Genomic DNA, 9,283 nt, shown 5'->3' with positions numbered 1-9,283 from the left:
GGGGGTAGTGGACCCCTCGCACATCATCTTCTATGAAGAAAATTGGCTCTTCTGTCCTCGGCCGCTTTGGAGGATTCTGCACTTCCCAAGTGGCCTCACGAACTGACGTCCGAGCTGCTGCTGAAGTACAACCCACGATGATCGAACCTCCCACTATCATGTGGATGGTCCCCCAAAACGGCCTCTCTTCTGGAGGCTGCCTCTGTGGCTGTTCGGCCAGCCTGCTACTGGACTCGGGAGCATCCTTACCGTGCTCCCCTTGCCGACCTGCTTTATTATTACTATTATTATTTTGTACAAAGTTCCTCAAATATCCGCGACGGATGAGCTCCTCTATCTCGTCGCGGAGGTTTTTACAACTCTTGGTACTGTGGTTGTGATCTCTGTGAAAACTACAGTACAGATTCTTATATCTCTCATTGGTATTTCCCCTCAAACGAGGTGGCCACTTCACATACGGGGCGTCCTTGATCGCCATCAGGATTTTGGCCCGCTTCGCGTTCAGTGGGGTGTAATCAGTTCAGTCTGCTACAAGAGCTCGGAACGACTGACCCGGCTTTGCCCCCCGAGCTGCAACCTTTTTCTTTCGGCTGTCCCCTTGATTGGAAGGCTCTCCTTCTCTCTTCCTCTTTTCGGGCGTGCCCTTGCCCTTCTAGTTGATCTTTTCTTCGGTGACTATGAATCTGTCCGCAAGCTTAAGAAATTCGGTTATGGTCGCTGGTTGGTTGACGACCATGTGCCATTTGAACTCTTTATGCATCACGCCTTTCTTGGCTGCTGCGAGGCGCACGGTGGGGTCCAGGTGCAGTATCTACATGAACACATCATTGAACCGCTTGATATAACTTCGGATGGGTTCTCCCTCTCTCTGCACTATGCTGAGGAGACTCTCTTTAGTTTGCGAACACCGCTTGCTGGTGACAAAGTGGAACGTGAAGGCTTGCGCAAACTGCGCCCAACTTTTTACTTATCCAGGTGCCAAGTTTCGGTACCATGTACAGGCTGCTCCTCTAAAAGTGGTAGAGATGGTCACGCACATGCACGACTCGCTAGCTCTTGCCAGGTGCATCTGTGATTGGAAGGCATCTACGTGATCATTTAGGTCGAATGACCCATCGTACTTGTCAAGAGGGGGGAGCTTAAAGTCTTTAGGCATTGGGACTACTAGGAGCTCGAGAGATAGGGGGAATTGAACTAAAAGAATGGGAGCCTTAACTTCGCCCGAGCTTACTTCTTTGCCTCCGAGCTCGGACAGGTTGTGGGTGGCAGACCGGCGAGCTCGGCAACAGCGTCTCTATTTCTTGGCGGTCTCGGCATTTGTACTGCGCACCTCTGTGCTATCCGGGATGGTGTGTGCAGAAAGTAGCTCGGGTTGCTGGTGATGACTGCGGACAGAGGGATCCTGCTTAGAGCCTGCGGCCAGAATCTCGAACCGATTCTCTAAGAATGGGGTATCGAGCTTGAAGGGCTGAGACGATGTGGACTTGGTGAGCTGGGGTCCTTCTGACCTAACTGCCCGTGGTGAGGCCGGAGAGACTGGTCTTTCCTGTCTGCTGCGAGAGGAGGCATGGCTCCTTGGAGGGTTCTGGGGGGTCTTTCCTTGGCGAGAAAGGTGCTCCTCTTGACGATGGGACCTAGAACGATGTGAGGCTAGGTGCCAAGGAGGGAGCTGCAATTGCTGAAGCTAAGGTTGTGGCAACTGGGGAAATTGCTGTTGATACTGGTACTGGGAGACCTAATGTAGCACGTGTTGTTGATAAATCTGAAACTGTTGAAACTGTTGCATTTGAGCCTACATGGCCCGCATGCATTGCACCAAATCTTCCAGCTGGCTCAGGCTGGCCGCTGGGGGCACAACCGAGGGTTCAGTGAAGGTTATTTCGATTGTGGTAGGGAGTGGAGCAACGATGGGTGCCCCTGCAAGAGGCACGTTCAAACTAGGGATCCTGTCGCTGAGAGGGGGACGGTGAACTATCCGATGCAGACAGTAGGAAGCTAGGGTTGTTCCCTAGAGTTATCTAAATCCATGCTTTGTCCGATATTGCTAGAGGAAGCCATGAGTATTGAGTTTTTGAAGAGTAAAGGGATGTGAAAGTTTAGAGAAAGGCTTTTCGAAGCGTTTCCCATAGACGGTGCCAAATGATGTAGCACGATCCGGTAACTCCTAGTTGGCACTCACATGGCTCCTGGAAGGTACTTGAGATGAAGAAGAAGAAGAATCCCCGGGCAGTTTACCCGGTGGAGATACTCCGATGCTTAAGTTAGTACTCTGTAGGAGAAGCAAAAAGGAGACGAAGGCTCTCAAGAGATTAGAGGTCTCAAAAAGAAGTTTCTCTTCTGCCTTGAGGGCTTTTATAGGGGCACTCACATCAGGTCGGGCATAACCGCCACTGGGCTCCTGCCACACCCGTTACTTGCCTGGGCTGCACAGGTGGCCGTTGTGGTGTATGTCTCACCCGGGTGAGTAACACGTCTCCGAAGTGGCAGGCACGCCTTTGCCTACTGAGAGACGTGGACGCAGACTACTGAAAGGACTGGGACTGCGTCGTTAGTAAGGGATATGGCGCAGTCTGACCGGTATGGTCTGTCAGCCAGAAGCTTCCTGAGGGGCGCTCATGCGGCTCATTCGCGAGCTATTTTGTAGCTACCTTGGAACACTCCAGGATTATCCTTAGTAGAATTGGTCCCTGGGACGACTTGTCTACTTGGGAGCTCGGACGAGCTAATAACTTTAGCTCGCGAGTTAAAGTTGCTTCAAAGTATCTCTTCGAAGGTAGCTCGGGGAACCCAGAGCTCGCGTTGTGGCAAGCTTCTCTTTTTGTGAGCTACAACATAGCGAGCAGCTTTATGGGCCCGTCACTTGGTCGCACCAGGCTACAACGCTGAGTTATCGCTCGTGCTGAGTCAGTGTCCATCTGTCACTGTTTCATAGGTTGGGTCAAATCGTCCTCCATCAGTTAGCAAACTGTTGACCTAGGCGGTTGAACCATTAAACCATCGACCTAGACAATGGTTTTTGGCCATTTTTTACTTTTTACTTTTTTTAATTTTTTAATTTTCTATTTTTTTATATTTTTTAAATCAGAATGGGTCATTCATATGAACCGGACAATCGAACCATTTAACCCAGAAACCGATCACCAGAACGTTTTGGTGTCTAATCTAGTTTTAAAATCCTTCGTTTAACAGGATACCTTTCAGTGAACAATTTATGAACTTGTTTAAAAACAAAAACAAGGCATAGTACTATTAAGATTGAATCACGTATTGTTTATTATGTTTTACTTTTTGAAGTTTTGACCTTTTTCTTTGTCGATCCAACTTGAGAAGGCAATCTCAATCTCACCATCAAATTATATGTTGTTCATCGAATAGAACTTTAAAATATGAACTTTAAACCCTCTTTTTTAGTCAAGTTGGAGAAGGTAGTCACAATCTGATGGTCAAGCATGATAATCTTTTCTTTATCATCATCAACTTTTAAATTGTCAATTGATTATGACAAGCCCTAATTCCTTTTTTTCCTCTTTTATGATATAATTGCCCCTACTTAAACATTTAAATTCATCTCTTGACAATACAAAATTTGAAGCCCACACCTTAAATAACACAAGGTTCATAGTTTAAAGCAAATTGTCAAGCATAAGACTAGAAAGTTTAAACAACACAAGGTTCGTTATCATAATTTTAGTGACATTTTCCGTTTAGATTTTTTTTTTCCATTAATATAATCACCATGACAATTCAACTGAAAATTTTCGGAAGCCAAAGGTTTTTCCTTTCCATTGTTATCTTATGATATATATACAAACTTGATGGAGTTTCTTGCTCCCAAAACTTTCTAAAAACCCTACGTCCTAAATGCAATGCAACTTCTATCTCCAAAAGACTTCCTAATCCAAAAAGAATATCGTCCTAAAAACAAGGCTGCTAAAAATAAAACTTCTAAAACACACAGCTTCCTAATTGTACAGAAAATAAACGGATCTGGGATCTCCTAGGACTCATGCGAATCTAGTCCAACACTCCCCCTGAAGGTGGTGCATGAGGATTGTGAATGCCCAACTTGGGAAGGAAAAAATCAAACAGTTTTTGTCTGAGAGCCTTTGTGAAAATGTCGGAAAGTTGTTCACCAGTACGTACATAGGAAGGTGCAATGGTGCCGGCATGGAGCTCATTGCGAATGAAATGACAATCAACTTCAATATGCTTGGTTCGCTCATGGAAGATAGGGTTCACAGCAATGTGTAGAGCAGCTTGATTGTCACAAAACAAGCGTATAGATTGAGGATGAGATATACCCAAAGACGACAACAGACCTTTTAGCCACTTCAACTCACAACTAGCAGTAGCCATTGACCGGTATTCAGCCTCGGCAGAGGAACGGGAGATAGTATGTTGTTTCTTATTCTTCCAGGAGATGGGAGAATGTCCTAACATGACAAAATACCCAGAAAGAGAGCGACAAGTTAGAGGACAACTCACCCAATTGGAATCACAATAGGCATACAATTGCAGATCACTATCACAACGCAGAAATATCCCTTGACCAGGATGTCCTTTCATATAATGAACCACACATAATGCCACATCCCAATGACCAATACGAGGACATTGCATAAATTGAGCCAGGAAATGGATGCAATAACTGAACTCCAGCCGTGTAATGGTTAAATAAATCAAACGGCCCACAAGACGTCGATATCGTTCAGGGTCATCCAGGAGTTCTCCGTCAGCAACGACAAGTTTATGATTCTAAGCAATAGGAAAATGAGCAAGTTTGGACCCCAATAAGCCAATTTCTGTAATAATATCAAGCGCATATTTTCTTTGGCAAATAAATATCCCCGATGATCCGCGAGTCACTTCGATGCCCAAAAAATATTTAAGAACACCCAAGTCCTTCATGTTAATACACCAGTTCATATACTGTTTAAATTTGTGTATGAACTCCAGGTTATTCTCACCAATGATTAAGTCATCAACATAAACCAGGACGTGCAAGACAAGCCCATTCTTGTAATATGTAAATAAGGAATAATCGAAGTAGGACTGAACAAACCCAAAAGTTTTCAAGGCAGTACCTAATTTAGATAACCAATTCTGGGGGGCCTGCCATAGACCATACAAAGATTTCCAGAGTTTGCATACCTTTCCAGTCCTGGAGGCCGAAGGTTTCGTTGTAATCAAGACCTTCAACTTGAGCGTTGTCTAAGACTACCAACCGTGTTTTAAATCTTTCAATGGATCCATCAGAGTTGTACTTGATTTTGTAGACCCATTTACACACGATTGCCTTTTTTCCAGGTGGGAGGTCTTCCAAGGTCCATGTCTCATTGTCTTCCAAAGCCTGTATCTCTTGGCACATAGCCTCGTGCCACCAAGCATCATCCATTGCCTCAGAGAAATGAGTAGGTTCTCAGCCTACAGTAACAGCTGCCAAGAAATGTCTGTGTTTCACAGAAAAATTATCATACATCACATAATGAGTTATAGGATAAGGAGTACCTGAGGACTAAGATGATGCAGGAGAAACAACGGAGGGGTCTAAACGATGAGCAGAGTGTGTGACAAAGTCCTGTAAATAGCTGGGGGTCCACTTTTCTCGATGTCTGTGACCTAATAACTCCGTGGTAGGCTGAGGAGCAGCTGAAGTTTCATTATTCTTGCAATCTATATGGCTCCTTGTCTCATCAAGAGGACCTACCTCCTCATCATTTCCCTTGTTTTGATGTCCTTCTTCATCAATCATGTTGCTCCCCCTAACTTCTATATGAGGTGAATCAAATACCATGTCAGGAGGAGTGGTCGCAAAGTTCGGTGGTTGGACAGTCCAAGGCAACCCAACATTTTCCTTGGCTATGGGAGGACTGGTTACTGAGGGTTGATGTTCTAGAGTGGCAAAAGGAAACTCGGCCTCACTAAACACAACGTCTCGTGAGACGAAGTAATCACTAGACTCAAGATCATATAATTTCCACCCCTTTTTCCCAAAAGGCTACCCAACAAAGACACATTTCCTACTCCTAGCGACAAATTTGTCACGGTCTCGAGTATGCGAAAAACACAAGCAACCAAAAACTCTAAGATGTTTATAAGAAGGACTTTGTCCAAATAGCATCTCGTAAGGTGTTTTACCAACAAGAAGGGTCGAAGGTGTTCGGTTAATCAAGTACCCTGTGGTCAAAACACACTCACCCCAGAAATTGATCGGAAGATGAGCTTGGAACCTGAGTGCTTTGGTCACATTCAAAATATGACGATGCTTTCTCTTCACATGACCATTTTGTTGTGGTGTTCCAACACAGGAAGTTTGAAATAAAATTCCTTGCTCGTCAAAATATGATTTCAAGGATTTAAACTATGTTCCATTATCACTTCTCACCACCTTAACATTCTTATTAAATTGTCGTTCAACCATTGCACAAAAATTTTTTAGTGTTCGACCAACCGCATCTGCCCATTCCTCCTTACCTCGTGCCAACGATCGATGTCGATCTTCTTGTATGATTATTGAGTAAACTTTGTTCATATTTGGAATTGGCTCCATACTCAATATGTTGGAACGCACAGTTCCAAATTCGGTTGCCGCTCCACACGTGGACCTGCATGTACACACGGGTACCTTAGAGTAGCTTCCTAATTCATCCCATATTGCCTTTAATTTTCCGTAATATGAAATCATTGCCGGTCCATGTTGCTTGCAGTTAGCAAGCTCAGATTTAATCTGATAAATCCGGAGTCCGTTGCCAATCGAGAATCGTTCCTTCAAATCATCCCAAAGCTCCTTGACTGTCAAGATATACATGATAGTTGAACGCAGTGATGGATCGACGGTATTGAAAACCCAAGCCACCAACATCTAGTTCACAATCCACTAGAGATCAATTTCTAGAGCGTCGTTCTTCAGCTTTGTGACCTTGCCTTCGATGAAATCGATTTTGTTTTTGGCACGAAAAGCAGTTCTCATCGCCTTTGCCCATTCGTCGTAACTATCTCCTCTCAAGACCACCAGACTAATAATAATTTCATGATTATCTTATGGATGCAAATAGAAAGGAGAAGACGGTCCAACAGACTTACTCGAGCTCTCACCGTTCCTGTCGTTGTTGGCAGCCATGGTGACCGATCAACAAGACTCGTCTGAGATGTTCAAGCAAATGGTCATCTGTGATTCCGTTGCTCAACGTCAGCAGTAATATCTTACCCAAGGTGATTGATTATTGTAGGAAACATGTCGAGTTTGATTCCAAGAAGAAGATGGACGATCCTAATGAGGCTCACGAAGAAATCAGGAACTGGGACTGAGAGTACATCAACGTCGGTGTCGATGAGCTTTACCATCTTATAATGGCTGCCAACTACCTTCATATCAAAGGGTTGCTGGATTTGACTTGCCAGAAGGTGGCTCTGATACCATGAAAAATTTCGCAAGCCAAAGGTTGTTCCTTTCCATTGTTATCTTATGATATATATATACAAACTCGATGGAGTTTCTTGCTCCCAAAACTTTCTAAAAACCCTACGTCCTAAATGCAATGCAACTTCTATCTCCAAAAGACTTCCTAATCCAAAAAGAATATCATCCTAAAAACAAGGCTGCTAAAAACAAAACTTATAAAACACAAAACTTCCTAACTGTACAAAAAATATACAGATCCGGGATCTCCTATTACTCTCGCGAATCTCATCCAATATCAACTCAAAATTTTCAAGTATGAAGATCATAAACTAGAAAGTTTGTCTTACTTATGGAATAGATTTCTTTCCCTATTAGTCGTTCATAAATTTTTCAAATATAAAATTCTAACAATAAATTTTAATAGCATATAAAAATAAACCAAGTAAGGCCTCTTTCAAAGATAATATAATTTGATGTTCTTTCGGTTATAGCATAGCGTTTTCTCCATTGAGATGATCAACATAAGTTTTGGGGTGTGAGCTCCCCAAAAATATCTATTAATAGCATTTATAAGGAAAATAGAATAGTTTGTATAAAGAAAATAAAAAAGTATAATTTTTTGTTGTGAATCATAAGCCTTTTTAAGTTTTAAAAATCCCTAAAATTTTGGTATAAGAAAGGATAATTTGTTCTTGAGTCCTGAATGCTTACACTAATAGCTATTGAGCAAAGAGTCCAAGAAAATATTTGTCTTGAAATTCCTTACTTACATTTAATAGGGTTCCTCTCAAATACACAAATACACAAATGCACAAATTCAACATTTATTTTTATTGCATAATTTATATAAGCAAAAACAAATCAAACATTTGTTTGTAAAAATGAAACATCAATGAAAAAATGATCCATTGTTTTCGTTTAATATGGTACCTTTGAGTGAATAATTTATGGTTTTGTTTAAAAACAAAAAAAAAAAAAACAATAGTACGATTGAGATTGAATCACCTATTGTTCTTTGGTTTTTACTTTTTGAAGTTTGATCATTTTTCTTTGTCGATCCAACTTGAGAAAGCTGTCTCAATCTCACTATCAGATTATATGTTGTTCATTGTCTAGAACTTTAAAATATGAACTCTAAACTCTTCTTCTCTAGTTAAAGTTGAGAAGGTTATATCAATCTAATGGTGAAGCGTGAGAATTTTTTTCTCATCATCAGCTTTTAAATTGCTAATTGATTTTTAATGACAAGCTACTTAAACATTAAAATTCGTGATTTGACAAGACAAAATTTGAAGCTCATGCCTTAAACAACACAAGGCTCAAGGTTTAAAGAGCACACCATGCAAGTCAACAGCTAAGCTTTGCCACTAAGGGTTGAGGCTACGGAAGCCAAGCTTTTTTTTCTACCTCACCTTAAGGTATATGCTTTTTCCTTCATTGTAACTCTTTATTCATTAAAACACCTTTTATATCTTCTTTACCGATCCATCTTTCTCTTGTAATCCAACTTCAAATGTTTCAAACTCATTCTTTGTGATGTCAATTCTTTATTACGAGTTACTTCTTGGATGTCTGCATTTTTGACAATCCAATCATCAATTATAGAATTTCTTCTTCGTTTTCTATTTTATTATTTTTTTCTAAGGCACTACTAGGCAATGTTACAATAGGTACACTTGATAAGCCCTGGTAGATAATAAAATTTTGAACCTTAATTGAACCCATGAAATATATAATAAAAAGATTTATTTTATTACTAAATCATTTATATTTCATTTACCATCATCAATTTATTTCATTAAATTGTGTATCATTTTCAAGCTTTTCGTCTAATAGAGATCAAACATAAGCAATAAAAACTAAAGGCAAGTTTACATCCAC

Source organism: Nelumbo lutea, chromosome 4 (assembly GCF_056320005.1).
Source record: "Nelumbo lutea isolate HS-2025 chromosome 4, American lotus-T2T, whole genome shotgun sequence".
NCBI lineage: Eukaryota > Viridiplantae > Streptophyta > Magnoliopsida > Proteales > Nelumbonaceae > Nelumbo > Nelumbo lutea.
This window is presented reverse-complemented; position numbering follows the sequence as displayed.